The 16,617-nt window shown below is 36.2% G+C and overlaps 1 pseudogene across 1 annotated transcript; it reads left to right on the top strand.

Annotated features, from left to right (window-relative positions):
• Positions 1-4,865: 4,865 nt before the first annotated feature.
• LOC149045946 (glutamine--tRNA ligase-like) lies at positions 4,866-15,911 on the top strand (annotated as a pseudogene). Its single transcript, XR_016186689.1, has 13 exons — positions 4,866-5,139; positions 6,527-6,677; positions 7,695-7,804; positions 8,230-8,305; positions 8,588-8,652; positions 9,070-9,126; positions 10,727-10,862; positions 11,356-11,441; positions 12,086-12,172; positions 12,868-12,967; positions 13,831-13,908; positions 14,020-14,128; positions 15,638-15,911. The product of XR_016186689.1 is annotated as a glutamine--tRNA ligase-like (transcript).
• Positions 15,912-16,617: the final 706 nt, after the last annotated feature.

The following is a 16,617-nucleotide window of genomic DNA, read 5'->3' as shown; positions in this document are numbered from 1 at the left end:
TTCAACCTCGAGCTTCGTTTGTTTTCGATAGATAATTGCTGGTTTTGACTTTGACGAGAACTATAATTATGTACATCACGTTATCTAGCTTTGTCACATACTCATCACGCGCCTCTACCGCATAATGATCACGCACATTTAAATCTTTAACTCCCGTGATCTAATTGTTAATTCTCCCTTCTAGCGGCTACATGTTTCCTTTCATAGGAGATACGGAAGTTTGGTGTTAGTTCAAAGAGAACAAATTCTACCAGATAAAACTTTGAGTATTTTCATTACCTGTTTGCTGGGTAACGTATTGATATTACAGGGATACGTTCCAAGTTATTTCATCTCTAGGAGTTAGAGGGTTTAGGAAATTGCATCGCGTGCAGTCTATTTAACCACGAGTCAAATGAGCGAAACCAATGAAATTTATAAGTGTATGTTAATGAGATATTTTCACGTCTGACAACAATAACCTGAGAAAATTCGACTGAAATTAAACTTAATTGTTGTCAGCTGCACGAAAATTAAGACTACGATCTTTCATTATAAATGACATGAGCTCTAAACAGCTCTAATCAGTTGCAGAATGAAAATTGGTTTGTACCTGTTAAACTGTCATCCTCTGAATCTCTCTATTCTCCAAATGATGTCATTTGTTAATTCTACATGCCTGAAAATATCAAAATAATATTTTGCTTTACAACAATTTCGATGAATAAATGAACAAGGTTACATATCCACGAGTTTAAAAGATCTAACCTCGTCTAAAACCCAGTTTCGTGATCACAATTGCTATTCTTCTCTAAGAAAGTTATTTTGCTTGTTTTTTTGTTTGTTTGTTTTATTCTCTCTATGATTATTATTTGTTTACATGTTTCTGCATGACGATTAATTTATCTTGTCATTTAAATTTAGTTATTTCCGTTTTGGTGCAAAACACTCTCAATCCGCAAAATTTCTTTTCTCCTCAGAGCAGGCCATGTTACACTCTGTCATAACTGAATCGACAAGGATAAATTCATACCGTGAATTATATTGTACCGATGCAATTTCTCTTCAAGTGATCAACTCAATATATCCCTTGATCAATATGATACACATTTGTTTTTGGTCATCTTCCCATTAGCGTTACAGTTCTCTCAAATTTTCATTTCCGCTTTCACCGTGACAACTTCATAAAGTTTCTAAAAATAATAGCGGTAAACTTTTTTCTTGTAAATAATTCCCGCCAATTCTGCACGAAATATTTTTGCAGTCAAAAGCGTAAGTGTCCACTGAAATTCTGTGGCGCTCTAGATCTCATCCTGATACAATCAGTTTTGGAATCATAAAATCTGTTCCTTTCTAATATGAAAACGATGCTGATTCACAAAGTCCAGATGGGTTTGTCAGTATGTAGTCGATTTCCGAACAAGATTAAATGGGCATCCATGTGTCAGTTGTTTTCATTCACTGTCTTTCTTTTACACGTAAAAAAATTTAGTGTTACATCGAGATACTTTGCTTTTAGTGATAACTTTTTCTGTTCTCAAAGATCACTCCCTTTTTGCTGCATTGATATCTACTTGTACTTCGTAATAACAAGTTGCACATATTCATCATCGGAGGAGATACAAAGCTAAAGAAATCACATCGATAATATGTATTCTTTATGTTTATTTTTTTTTCAAATTTTCCCGTCTTTCGATTATAATATCCTAAATATTTCTTCATTATCTTTCCTCACCTGAAGACTACTTGCAATAAATTCAACTCCAATAAAGTTCTTTCCCAAGAAAATAATTGACTTCTCGCTTTATCTAGAGAAAAGCATATTCAAATCGTTACGCGTCTTGTAAAGAATTAAAGCGAATACCATAAGTACTCTTCTTAAAGAAACATCCGAGGAAGTTATTCCAGAATTTTTTAAATCTATGCACTCCGTGCATCTTTGCGTACAGAAACCTTCAGTGTATCGTACAGGAATTTTATAAATAAATTGTTACTGAACCAGTTGTCGTTAATTTGGAAGAGAAATTTGAGGCCTAACTCTCTTTGTCTTTGAGCTCCAGAATTGTCTGCTGAGTTTGGATGCAGTAAGCGAGGCCATAAATAATTGTATAATAGTTCATACAGACAAGTGACACACATGATACTGAAATCAGAAATACCGTAGCTTCAAAGATCCCTCATGGGAAGATAAATAAGCTACCTTAAGGTCTGTTATGTTTATCAACATGTCAGCATTGATATTTACTCTGTCGTTTAACTTGATATGACGGATAGGGTCTTTTTTTCGGTCGTCGGTTAGAAATGATTTTTTTCCTTTGTCACGAAGGAGCTTGAAATTTTCTTTCTTTCACTATGTGTTATTTAGACATGACACTTTTGACATCGATGATTTCAGCAGTACGCAGGATGATCCTTTATGTATCCACTGTATGTCATGGCTCATTAAAGAGAAATCTAAAGCTATGTGGGTGAACTTCAGATCGTAAAATCCGATGGCCTTGAGAGGAAAGTTAATGATTTCTTTCCATCCCCCCGCGTTCGTGACGAGTGAATAAGATCGATATTTCTTTCATTTGTATCTTTAGGTATCTTTAGTCAATACCCGTTTATCTCATTCACTGCATTAGGTCGCTATTAACTTATTCTGTCCTCACCTTAACTCCTGTGAAAATGTGATTTGCCCCACAAGTGTGTAACGAAACGGTGCATTTGGTAACACCGGCGCTATCGAAGAAGCTGAATATGAGCTCATCGAACTCGAAACAGAAAATCGTGTATCATTGTTTATTTCGTGATACATGATTCTATTTTGTAGCTACGCTGTTTCACTATTTATACGCCACTATTTATATCTCTGTACTGTTTCACAGGGAACATTAAAGAATCCTCGCAGTTTTCGCAAAAAGTAGGGAACGCTGCTCCCGGTGTTGTGGTGTGGCCTTGTTTCCAAAAATTAGAAAAACTGGAGGCATCTGCTAAATTTCTTTTGAAGAAGTTGTGAACTGCTCAATGCAGTCTTGATAAAGTTCTCTCTAAAGGGTTGTAAGTCGCATCAGAGAATATCAATATCATTGTTATTATCCTTATTGTTGTTGAAAATCCAGTCCTTTCAGTGATACTCAGAACGATGACTCCATAAGTCAGATCTAGATTTATCAAAGGAATGTATTGAGGCCAAAATCACTCGTACTTGTCCAACACACAATCTTTAATATTCTTCAACAAACAAAATAAACTTAAAAATTGAAGCGAAGTTAACAATTGGAGCGAAATGAAGATTTCAAGCGGTTGCTAAAATACGAGACTCACTTTAGACGATTCCTCTTTCCCAAGGAGAAATCTGATTATGTTTTTTTTTAAAACTCTTTTGTTACTATTATACTTGGGCAAATTAAAAAAAAAATATTTAATTAATCAAATGAAAGTGAGAAACGATTCGATAGACACCTGTAAAAAGCACTTTGGGTTGATGGCATGGGTTGATGGCTTATTGGCGCAGTGATAATCTAGTAAATAGCTCAAACATACTGAAAAAATTTTTATCAGTTTTTGTATATCTTTATCTGAGAGTCACATGTGACTAAACAAAAACGGAGAAGTATGTATTGATGGCTTGTTTTCATGAATCTAGGATTTCGGGAATCGCTGTAAACTACACGATCACGCATTTAGTAATATTTCTTCTTCTAATGATTGATACTGGAAGAAAATAGTAACGGTGTCATGCTGTTTTGTATGCCCATTATAAAAATATATTTGTATTTGCATTTAGCTCACGGGTAAAAATCCCGTGAAAATAGTTCAAAAGAAATATATCACAGTAGTTATTTTATGACAACCACGAAATACTCAAAAGAAAATCAAGAAACTGAGGCTCCTATTCAGGACGATCTTGTACATCTCTTGAACTTTTCGTGGGAACAAGTGCTGAAGCTTACATAACCTATTTTAAATTTAATCGCTGTACTATAAACTTGTGTGTTCGACCCTCGACGAATGCCTTCGATATAGCGTCACCCGAGCTCGTCGGTAGTAGCCGATGATTTCCAGCGTCCATGGTTCGGCCAGATATGTTTTCTTGCCTGTTTGACCGTAAGAACTCTGGGTACAGAATAGTTTCAACGCAGCGTGTCAAACATCGTGAGCAGCCATGGAGGACTTTCCTGGCAAGTAGCTGTGTTTTCTTCCTTATTCTTTTTTAACAAGGATAGGGCACTGATGTTAAAGGATCGAGAAGAAAACATAGTTACTCACCAGGAAAGTCCTCCATAGCTGCCCACGATGTTTTTGACAGTTTCAGGTCAAATAAGCAAGAAAACATGTCCTGCCGAATCATGGAAGCTGAAAACCATCGGCTACTACTAACAAGCTCTCCAGCATAAAATAGCTTTCTCGAGACCACCGAAAATTATACTCTACAAATTCAGCGCAAATGGCAGGTGTTTTTTGTTTATCACGTCCCCGTGTCCCCGCGCGTCCCCGAGTCCTCGCGTCCCACGTCCCTGAGTCCCACTTCCCCGAGTCTCACGTCCCCGAGTCCCACGTCCCCGAGTCCCACGTCCCCGAGTCCCACGTCCCCGAATCCCACGTCCCCGAGTCCCACGTGTCCGAGTCCCACGTCCCAGTCTCACTTTTAGTCACAGCCCAGACACGAGGCTGAATGGGCTACTCTGGAGCAAAGTTCATCATTCTATTGATGTATTTATCTATGTACCTGATTTTTCCTTAAAATATCACCCCTAAATCACGCATGAAGGTCACAACATTAAAGAAAATGATCACAAAACTAAAGAAGCTCTTGACTGGTACACAAATTCTTCTTGTCAACACCTTGGCAAGTCCACCTTAGGAAACGTACTGTGACACCGCCAAAATAAACGCAGATCCAATAAACCAAGCCAGTCTCGACCTAGTCTTCTTGAACGAGCTTGCGCGGCTACAAAGGTATAGTCTATTCCATGCATGTGGCTGTTTCCTCGTAGAATAAGGTTTTGTTCTTTTGCTTCCGCGCTTTGTGAGAATTTTTCTCCTGTTATTGTTAATGGATCGGTGATGGACAAGGCTGGAATTTTCCAAAGTATTGGTTTAAGCGAGCAGAAAGCTCAGGAAACACTGAAGAATGATGCGCTTTCGAAGCGACTGGAATCCATCATAACGTTGGTGAGTTAAAGCTTGGGGTTTTCATTCGATAGATTTTGATAGCCTGTGATTTTTGTGGAGTATTAACTGATCATGGATGCACTTGCTTGAAAAAATGTTTGTATGTTTTTAGTGATCTCGTTAGATTGGCTGAGAATGTTTGTTAAAGGTGCTACTGCAATCTCTTTATCTTATATCAGCTCGATCAGTTCTTCGTAGGCTGATGCAATAACTGGTACTTACATGTAATAGTAACATAAATGGGTGACATAAAGTCTTAAGTTTTCCTCTTTCTTACGATTCTTGCAATAATTGGAAATCTTGCTTTTTTGTGATGAAATTAAAATGCACTACTGGAATGAAGATTTGTTATGTAAATGAGCATATATTGGTTTTGAACAGTACACTGGTAATATATTGGGTACAAATTGAGTGAGTGAGAGGACTGGACGAGAATGTATAAGGTTTGTATGTCATGACTCAAAGCTAAATATTTGCTGTCCAAATGGACCTAACTCAGTCACTGAGTGCTGATTATTTAAACAAAGAACAAAACCACTTTGTAAACAATCCTCAGTTTAACTGAACCCTTTATCTGAACATTTATTTTTGGGAACAGGGTCAAGATAGCTGAAAGCTTGCAGTGAAAGGGCATTTTTAAGTCAATCAACCCTCTTATAGAGTGTGCCTCAGGCCCATTGATTGTGTAAAACCTTGGTTTATCCTTGACCTTGTGTAAATATCTGGCTTTATGTTCATGCAATTACACTCTTTTTTATCTTTCTCTACTTGCATCCTGCATGTTCATTTGTAAAGCAGGGCTGGGTTGTTCAAAGCTGGGTTAAGATAACCCAGGGTTAGTGTGAAACCTGATTTCAGATCTGAAAGTTTAAAAAGAAATTATAATTTTGGTATAATTTTTTTTCCTTTTCTATCTTGGATGCTAAAAAAAAAATCATGAAAATTATCCCAAGAAGGCTATTGAATCAAAGGAATAAAGAAACCCTGATTAAAATTTAACTTTGGATTAGTGCTAATTGGCCTTTGAACAACTTGCCTCAGAGTGCTAATGGAGATGAAATAATCAAGACACAAAATGAAGCACACAAAATAAGGACAAGCAGGAGCAATTTTGAGTTGTACTTTTTTAAGCCCATGGTCACTCTGTAATCTTTTGGCCTTGTAGTTGATCTCCTTTTTCCTTTTTGCCCTTTTCTTTGTATCTAATGAATTGTGAAGACATGCTTGTACCTTTGTGAAACAGTCAGTATGACACTAGGCTGGGGCAAATAGATTCTAGTGTCCATAGTACAACTGTCCTACACTGTAGAATTGATGATGGCTATTTCTTGTGTTCACTGCTTCTCTATGCTTAGATTGAGCATCACAATTTTTTTGTTTTTAACAGGTGAAAGAAAAATCCACAGATGCGATTGAAAAACCCACTGGCGTTTTGATGTACTCCTTGGCAAGCAGCAATATCAAAGATGAATCACAGATCAAGTTTGTTAGTAACTACATTGCAAACAAGAAGTTGGCATCTGCGATACAACTGACAGGTATGATGTTGCTATCTAGCAAAAGAGAGGGAGGAGAAGCTGTGACTGATCAGGTTTTTTGCTATATCTCTGAATTACTATGTGCATCATGATTGGTCAGTTCATATTTAGCCTTTTTTTACTATATGGTGTGCTAAATCAAAAAGTGTGTTTTGGTCAAAATCTACCCTCTCTAATTTAACCCAGAGATGGAAAAAAAAATATTTTTAAGTTACTAACCTTGTGTTTTTGGTTCATACTGTAAATTAAGTTTAAGTAGTGTAAATATTTTAAGAAACAACTGAAAACGTATCTTTTTAAACAAGCATACTGTTAACGGTGTGAACATTTTTAGACTATCTACAATAGAGATTTTTTATCGCTTTTTAATTTATTGTTAAATATAACTTTGTTTTCATTTTGTAATCTAACTATCATATTCCCTGCAGTTTCTTTTGATATTTTAAAAATTTATCGTAAAGCGCATTAGATCATATACCTTTAATGAATTTTGCGCTATATAACTATTAAATTTATTATCATTATTATTATTATTATTATTATTATTATTATTATTATTATTATCATTATCATTATTACAGAACATGGTTTTTTTTTATGCTGGGATTTTCCCCAATGGAATTTTTTTGACCTGTGCAAAAAAATTGTTCATAAGTTACAGTATGGACCTTGAACCTGGTGATTTAGAATACTTATTGTATAGTTGGTGATTAATTATTTCGAAGGTGTTTCAGGAGATTGATAAATTTGATGGTACTGTCTGATTGTCTGGGTAAATTGAGAAGGACTGCAGTTGGTGGAAGTGAGTGACATTTTAAAAATCATTGTGGAGGTCATCATCAGAATGGAGACAAGATGAAGACTTCCCCTGGGGTTGTCAAAATGTCACAGACTCATATGAACATTAGTACTTCTCCAGACTGCCTTCATCTGATCAGATGACATAAATAAATTCTACCCCTGGGTTCAATCAGGTAATTAATATTCATATTATGTGTTACTTTTATTTTATCTTAGCTGCGGTGGATTTTATGAAGGCCAATCCAGTTTTGCCTGTTGATGTGGCTGCCTTTGAATAAAATTGTGGTATTGGAGTAAACATCACACCTGATCAGATTGAAGACTGTGTAAGTAAAAAATTGAAAGATTTGATTTACTCTTTTAAAGTAGCTCACATCAGTTTCACTTAACTTACTTGAATTGCAAGGTACTGTATATCAGTTGAAAGGGAGAATCACTTACATGTACAACAACTTAACCCTTTAACCTCTAAGAGTGACTAGCATTTAATTTCTCCTTACAATATCATCCCTGAATCACACAATAATGTCATGAGAATAAGGGAAATGATCATCAACAGAAGAAACTCTTGATTACTAAACAAATTCTCCTTGTCAGCAACTTGAGAAATGTATGATGAGCAGTATGGAGAATATGTCTACTGATGCTAGGCTGTAGAGGGTTAATAATACCATTAATAATACTAAGGATTAAGATAACACTCATTTCAGGGACTTTTTGTTTGATATTATTTGTCTTTTTTTTTCACAAGGTTGAAGAACTTATCAAGAAACACAAGGAAGAATTGTTGAAGAAACGCTACAAATTCAATGTTGGAATAATAATGGGTGAGTTTAGAATGAGACTTTATTCTTTCACAGTGTCTAATGAGCCCCTTTCTCCGATGAACCTTCTCAGATGAGTCCCCTCTCTCATAATGCCTCCCCCCTGTAAATAGTCCCTCCCTAATAAGCCCCTCTCTGACAAGCCCCTCTGTAAAAAGGCCCCCTCTAATGTGCCCCTGGTCTGGAAGCCCTGAAAATTATAAATCCTCTTGTGAGCTTATTTAATAGGTATTGTTTGTATTAGTAAAGATATATGACCTGTTTTTACTTTGTTTGAAATTTTAGGAAAGGCGAGAGAGAAGTTAAAGTGGGCAGATGGAAAAGCTGTGAAAGCAGAAATTGATATGCAGGTTTGTGGTACAATAGCTTGCTATAAATTAGTCTTACTGTCTGCTTGTCTTTCTGTATGTCCATCAGTTGTCACTCCATCCATCAGTTTTGCCAGGAACATCAAACTCACACCAGGTCAAAGGAAGCCTTCACTGCTGACAGGAATAAGTTGCCCTTAGACTGAAGAAAATGTCCTATATTAGATAGAAGATCCATGATTGCTGTCACAAGTAGAGACTAAGTTATGTTATGAACATTTGTTAGAAGAAATTGAGAACAATGCTCCAAAATGTTCAGAAGCAGGAAAATATTGATGTTTGAATATTAGTGACTTATGTTTTAGAAGGTTTGACTTCACACTGGTGTAACTATTAATGTTTAACAATGGCTCTTTTGTTGGCTGGTATTTATCATTTGTATTTTGACTTTTTTTACAGATCTTAGATTTGCTTGGACCTAAAACTGAAGCAGACATGCAGGCTTTCAAAACAAAGGTGATGTAACCAGAGACTTGTCTTTATGGCACCATATTTTAAATTTTCCTCCTTGATATAACCAAGTGTGTAGAACCAGACAATGAGCAGCATAAGTGATTGATGGAGATGGCTTGTAAGTCACTCTGAGGGGTCAAAGGGTTACCCCTTTAACTCCCATGAGTGACCAAGACAGAATCTCTCCTTACAATATCAATACAATATCAAGCAGACGAGCGATGAGAATGAAGAAAAATATCAGTTAAGCGATTATGAGTTGATCCAATACCAAATTCTCCAAACACAAATCACAAGAACTGTATAGGAGATAGTAAGGAGGATTACTAATGAGATCTTGGGAGTTAAAGGGTTAAGGATAATTTATATATATGAACTATTTTTCAAACAATATTGTATGATTTGAAGTTTGGTCCTTTTACCCTCTCAGAGTGATCAGCATGTAATTTCTCCTTATAGTATCATCCTTTTACCCTCTCAGAGTGATTAGCATGTAATTTCTCCTCATAGTATCATCCTTTTACCCTCTCATAGTGATTAGCATGTAATTTCTCCTCATAGTATCATCCTTTTACCCTCTCAGAGTGATTAGCATGTAATTTCTCCTCATAGTATCATCCTTTTACCCTCTCAGAGTGATTAGCATGTAATTTCTCCTCATAGTATCATCCTTTTACCCTCTCAGAGTGATTAGCATGTAATTTCTCCTCATAGTATCATCCTTTTACCCTCTCAGAGTGATTAGCATGTAATTTCTCCTCATAGTATCATCCTTTTACCCTCTCAGAGTGATTAGCATGTAATTTCTCCTCATAGTATCATCCTTTTACCCTCTCAGAGTGATTAGCATGTAATTTCTCCTCACAGTATCATCCTTTTACCCTCTCAGAGTGATTAGCATGTAATTTCTCCTCATAGTATCATCCTTTTACCCTCTCAGAGTGATTAACATGTAATTTCTCCTCATAGTATCATCCTTTTACCCTCTCAGAGTGATTAGCATATAATTTCTCCTCATAGTATCATCCTTTTACCCTCTCAGAGTGATTAGCATATAATTTCTCCTCACAGTATCATCCTTTTACCCTCTCAGAGTGATTAGCATATAATTTCTCCTCATAGTATCATCCTTTTACCCTCTCAGAGTGATTAGCATATAATTTCTCCTCAAAGTTTCATCCCAGAATCAAACACTAAGGTTATGAGAAAAGAGGAAATGATCATCAACTAAAGATCTGTGCTGAGTTGTTCAAAGCTGGGTTAAGGTAACCCAGGGTTAGTGTGAAATTTGCTTTCAGATCTGAAAGCTGTAAAAGAAAATTCAGTACTATTCTTTTTGTCTACAATTTGATGATTGGATGCCCAAATAAGAATAAAGGTAATTATCTGAAAAAGGCTTTTAAAAAAAGTGAATGAAAAAACTCAGATTAAAATTTTACCCTGGGTTAACACTAATTGGACTTTGAGCAACCGAACTTGGAAGCTTCTGATTGTTAAACAAATTCTTGTTTAGGAAATGTGTTGGAAACAGTATGGAGAATATGCTTACTGATGTTAGGGTGTTAAGGGTTAATGTTATGGACTGTACATGTATTGATCATAGGAGGCCAAGCCCAGCAAAGAGGGAAAACCAGCAAAAGAGTCTCGTTCCGCAGCTGTAGAGGTTTCATTGAATGGTGATACTGGAGATGATGAAACAAGTTCTTTGTTTGGAGAGGCAAGCAAGTTCCACAAACCAGGTGAATATACAGTAGATCAGGATACAGGCCACATTATATGGTTTGTGATCAGTTTTAATCTAATCTGTTTTCAGCCAGGATACTCTGGCATGTATCTAATAATTCATCTTCATATTTGCCTCTCCTGTCTTATTATATCCCACCAACTTTTTGAACTTTTAAAATGACTGGCGTTTCTTCTTACAGACAATATCACATCCAAGTCACAATAAAGGAAATGATCAGCTCTTGATTGTTAAACAAATTCTCCCCATCAGCACCTTAGGAAAATAATAAGAATAGCTTGGAGAATATGCATACTGATCATGTTCAGGAGTAAAGGGTTGACTCATTTTGGTGTACTGTGGCTCCTTTAGGAATAGTTATTTTAAGGCCATGATGCAATAATGTTTATTATAATGGACATGTAAAATACCCTTAATCTCTTGGTAACTTTTTTTTTTAGTTATGTCTATGTGCTAATGGACTTTCTCTCAACCTTTTTTAAACTTAGGTGAGAACTACCTTACACCTGCCTATGTTGTAACCCCTAAGACAATGACACTGCTAAAGGAACATTTAGAAAGAACTGGAGGAAGAGTAAGTGTCAGATAGTTTTACTGTTCAAGTAATGAAATGATTTGTACAGGATCTCGCAGTTTCAATGTTGTGCAATGCACCATACTTTGGGGATGTGTACATGTTATGAACTGTTAACTGAGAACTTGGGTTAGAAAACTGGCTGAGATCATTCTATTTTGTCCTGGGCTAGATTCTTACAATAACTTGTTCCCAGCTCACACTTTATTTTTTTTATTGTAATTTACTGTTTGAGACCATTTTTGCTGCAACACAATATGCTTAGAAATGTTTTTCTGTCCTACTGTGATTATTGTGCTATTGCAACTACTGAAATTTGTGAAAAGAGGTTGAGTATCCAAAGAAACTGTGGTGCTGAGTCAGTTAGGGACATTACGAGATAAAACTTGTTGTAACAATTGAGTTGTTAATTAATGTTAACTGGTCACTGTAAAGAGTTATTGAAGCTGACATTTCAAGCAGTAGCTCTTTGTCAAAGTGAAATTTGTAGACTTCCATATTTATTTTCTTTAATTAATTATTATTTTCTGTCATTTTTTTTCTGTGTTTCCTGAGTTTACATGCAGTACCTATGCAGTCATTGCAGAGAATCTTCTGACAAGCTAAATATTATATGGAGTTTATTGAGGATTGTACTTTTCTAGGTGCAAAGAAGATTTCCTCCTGAACCCAATGGCATTCTTCACATTAGTCATGCCAAAGCTATCAACTTCAACTTTGGTTATGCAAGAGTAAGGTTTGTGATACTGTATCACTTCAGAATGCTCTGGTAGCTTTTTCTGATTGTTTAGTCTAATCGTCCAGATAAGGGTAGTCTGGAGAAGGAATGTTTTGGTAGTGCTTACTGATGTTTCAACAACCTTAGTGGAAGTCTTCATGGGAGTCAAATGAAGAGTTTTTGTTAGTTGAGTGGTAAAAGTAGTGTGGTTTATGGGGTGAAGTGATGGTCAGTTTTTGCAGTTATGATATTTGATGTTAGATTCAAGTAGTATAAGTCTGTGGTGATTGGTAAGTTTTGAGCTATTGTGATGTGAGGTTGTTCTTTTTGGTTTGTTGGTTAAATATGTAAAGTCATGAATAAGATGGTGCCATGTGCATTATATAACGTGGGGAGTGATGCAAGATTAGCTCAAGACATGGTGATTTGGAGGGACATTGTTAAGGCATTAGCTGTGCCACTGGGCACAGTGAGGTTGAGTGTATGCTGCCAGTTATTGTTGAAATCTGTTGTATTTAACAGACTCCTGGCACTGAATCTCATGTTTATGTTATCATCATTATCATTTCTATCTTAACATTTTAAGATGTAATTGCCATTATAGTCATGATCGTCATTAAAGTCCCCATCCTCATTACCATCATGAATCTCATCACCATTATCATTGTTATTGATATGTATTTATTATTTGCTATTAATTCTTCTCAGGCCCACAACAGTGTGTGCTACTTGAGATATGATGACACAAACCCAGAGAAGAAAGAGGAAAAGTTTTTCACAGGAATTTTGGGTTTGGTCAAATGGCTTGGTTAGTAAAATAGTTTTGTTAAGGAAGATTTCCAGGAAAAGCCCAATATTTTCTGTGGACATATCTCTCTTAGTTTTCCTCTTGTCAAGTTTAAGAAGTTTTAACTGTCATCAAAGAATTTATGAATGTGAATATATGAAAGTCATATATTTGAACTGCGGATAAAGAATTTATGCCCATCGTCAAAAATTAATCCTTTGATCCCTAAGAGGGAGGACATGTAGCAATATATCACACTTTAAGGTGACAAGAATAAAGGAAATGAACATGAACTAAAGAAGTTATTGATTGTTAAATATTAAATTCTCCCAGTCAGCATCTTATGAAATGTATAGAGAAAAGTATAGAGAACATGCATACTGATGGCGGCATCTAAAGGGTTAATTCACAAATTTCCAAGTGGATTCATTTGCAGTCCCTGTTTGATCATCTCTATCATTAGCCACATTTGATTCTTCATGGGTTGTTGATGCCTTTTACTAACCAAGTTCAAGGTCTGTGCTGTAAGTTACAGATCAAGTTTTTTCTGTTGGGTTTTATGGGCCAATGGGAAAGTATGTAAGATATGTACCCTCTTGGAAAAAAAACAAGGGTCCATAACTTACTGTACAAATTAAGAAAACGATATTTATTTTATTTCTGGATTCAAATAGAGGAAAGATTTCAATTCAAACAAACTTTTGAATTTAGCAGGCTGCACCATGAGATACAGCCTACTAAATTGACCAATCATAGTGCACATGCTAACAAATTATTATCTCTTTATTGTTCTCCTTCCTAACTAAACCAAAATTGAATTGTGTGTAGCTTCTCCACCAGACTTTGTCATCACACTTTCATTTGTTTTTTGGTTTTTTTTTCAGGTTTTGAACCATGGAAGATAACCCATGCTTCAGACAATTTGGAAAATTGTATGATTTTGCTGTAGAGCTCATCAAAAGGTAAACATTCATCACATTGATGTGCATCTATAGCAACAAATCTGCTATTGAGAGTAATGACAAATTTCCTTTTTTTTTTTTTTTTTCCCCATCAACTTTGTGATGATTTAGGGGACAAGCGTATGTCTGTCACCGGCAGTATGAAGAAATCAAAGGCCACAATCCCCCACCCAGCCCCTGGCGGGACAGACCAATAGAGGAATCACTGAGGCTGTTTGAGGTTTGCTTGAATGTTGTTTTTCTTAAATAGTTTATGTAGGGGTGGCAATGGTAAAATCCTAGACTCCCAAGATACGAAGACTCCTGTTTCGAAACCTAAGACCCACACCAAACAGTCTCATACAAGTCCCTGTTACATGCGGTTGCTTTACCCAGATTGTTGCGAGGTACTGGTAATGAGGAGAAAGTTATGATACCCTCTTCTGTTGTGGTTTTTGCCATATATTGACAAGCACCAGGTTAACCATTTAACTCCCAGAAGTGATCAACATGAAAGTCCTCCTGATAATATCCTTACATTTTCCCGCAAACAGCTAATGAGAATATTTAAACTTATCAGGTAAAAGTTGTTGTCTTGATCTAACAGCAAATTCTCATTACTAATTTACAAGGAAATATGTAGCAGCTAGAGGGGAGAATTACCAATCAGATCTTGGGAGTTAAAGGGTTTGACCAACAAGCAACCCTTCAGTTACTTTTTACAGCAGAAATGGCCTTCGGTTTTTTTTTTAAAATCTTATTACAAACATTAGAATGAATTACATTAGAATGAATTACTTTAATAACTGTCAGTAGTTTTTAAAACCGTCAATTCTATCAATCGTAAAATAAATACTGTCTAGGCTAAAACTGTCACAATTGATAACGGGTATTGCTGTATATCAGTCTGAGCTGAATCTCTTGTTGTGTGATAAGCGCGCCCTGAACAACTAATCTACCCATGACAAACATGTGTAGACATTTATGACCAGTACTAAGCTGGACATAATGCAGTCCAATTCGGTCCGTAATTCATCAAATGATTGACAAAATTATAACAGCACGCATATAACGCGTGTAGTCACACAGGCATGTTGCGTTAAATGGCCAGTTACAAGCATAACGTGAACTTTACACTGTCCCATTGGTGCACAAATCAATACTGTAGCAAAGTTCTCGAACGTGATTGGTTATCACCAGCTCGATTTGAGCACTTATAGAATAGTGTACACTTACTTTTCAAGCCGAGCTTCAAAAAAATAATTGCATTCTGGGTGATATAGAACAGTTTTAAGCCTTTCACAGGAGAAAAAGAAACATCCCTACCTATGTAACCTTTTTTTCACCTTGAGTCTGAAGTGCTTAAGTATTCCTTTCAGTTTTCAAGTACCGTGTTTTAAGGCATCTATTTGTCGCCAGATCTCCGACAGGGCCTGTATATCGTAGATTTGGCATCGGGACAGGACGCTCTGAAGCTTTGTAATAATGGTTTTAAATGACTTTTCGTTGCCATTCCAAAACAATAGTGAAGGAAAAAAAGACATTTTGTCTCCCTTTTTATTCAAAGCGCGAAAAAAATTTCTTTCTTTTGGTCTATTTTATCTATTGCTATGATTCCTTTGTTGACATGAACTAACTTTTTGAAGGGTAATTAACTTGAAATACTCGACGAAGTCCTTCCAAATCTCGTCCAAACATCTCAAACGCAGCTTATCATAAGTATTGCTGTTCCTCTCTCTTTGTCTTTCAGGTTTAAGTTGGGAGCCTCGTCAACTGCGCATGCTTCAAAAGGCTGTCAACCGCTGGTTCCTGGCCGTGACTCTCCAACGCAACCCATCTCTTGTCCAGTTCCGCCACCAAGGCCGCCATTTCACGGCGTCTGTTGTGACTCGTGGAAGCGTCAACTTTAATATTAATAATAATTAATAATGTATTACCTATATAGCGCAAAATACATGTGGATATGATCTAATGCGCTATACAGTAAGACTAAGCAAAATAAAATATGAAAACGAACTATAAAAGGCTAAGAATATACAATTTGACTAGCTAAAAATAAAATTATGAAAACGAACTATAAAAGCAACCACGAACATGCCTGTCTAAAGAGATGTGTTTTAATAAGTGTTTCAAATCAATTAAGATCCTTTACTGCTTTTATATTTGATGGCAATCTGTTCCAAAGTTTAGGAGCAGATGCTATAAATGATCTATCACCTAAAGTTTTCTTAGTTATGGTCCTGGTTGGCAATGATTATAGTTCTGACTGAGACCGTAACATCATACGTCCGAATTGTTGCTTAACGTTAATTAGATCCGTAATGTACTGAGGTGCCAGTCCGTGAGTCCGTGGATAGCCTTGAACGCTAAAATAAGTAATTTAAATTCAATTCTGAAACAGACAGGTAATCAATGCAAGGAAAACAAAGTAGGAGTTATATGACAAAAACGAGAAAGGGAACAAACAAGACGGGCAGCATTGTTCTGAATACGTTGCAACTTGTTGAGATGTGCGGCTGGTAGACCATACAGCAAACCATTGCAATAATCAATACATGCGGTGATGAATGCATGCACGAGTGTTTTTGTGGAGTCTTTAGATAAATACTCTCTGATGCGTCTGGTGTTATACAGGTGAAATGACAGCCCATGTTCATGTTTTCATCAAACCACGATCCAAGGTTTTTAACGGCAGACTCGAACGGCAGACCCAAAATTAAAAATAAACAT

This window comes from Pocillopora damicornis, chromosome 5 (assembly GCF_964200805.1).
Source record: "Pocillopora damicornis chromosome 5, jaPocDami1.2, whole genome shotgun sequence".
Classification (NCBI taxonomy): domain Eukaryota; kingdom Metazoa; phylum Cnidaria; class Anthozoa; order Scleractinia; family Pocilloporidae; genus Pocillopora; species Pocillopora damicornis.
This window is presented reverse-complemented; position numbering and strand designations above follow the sequence as displayed.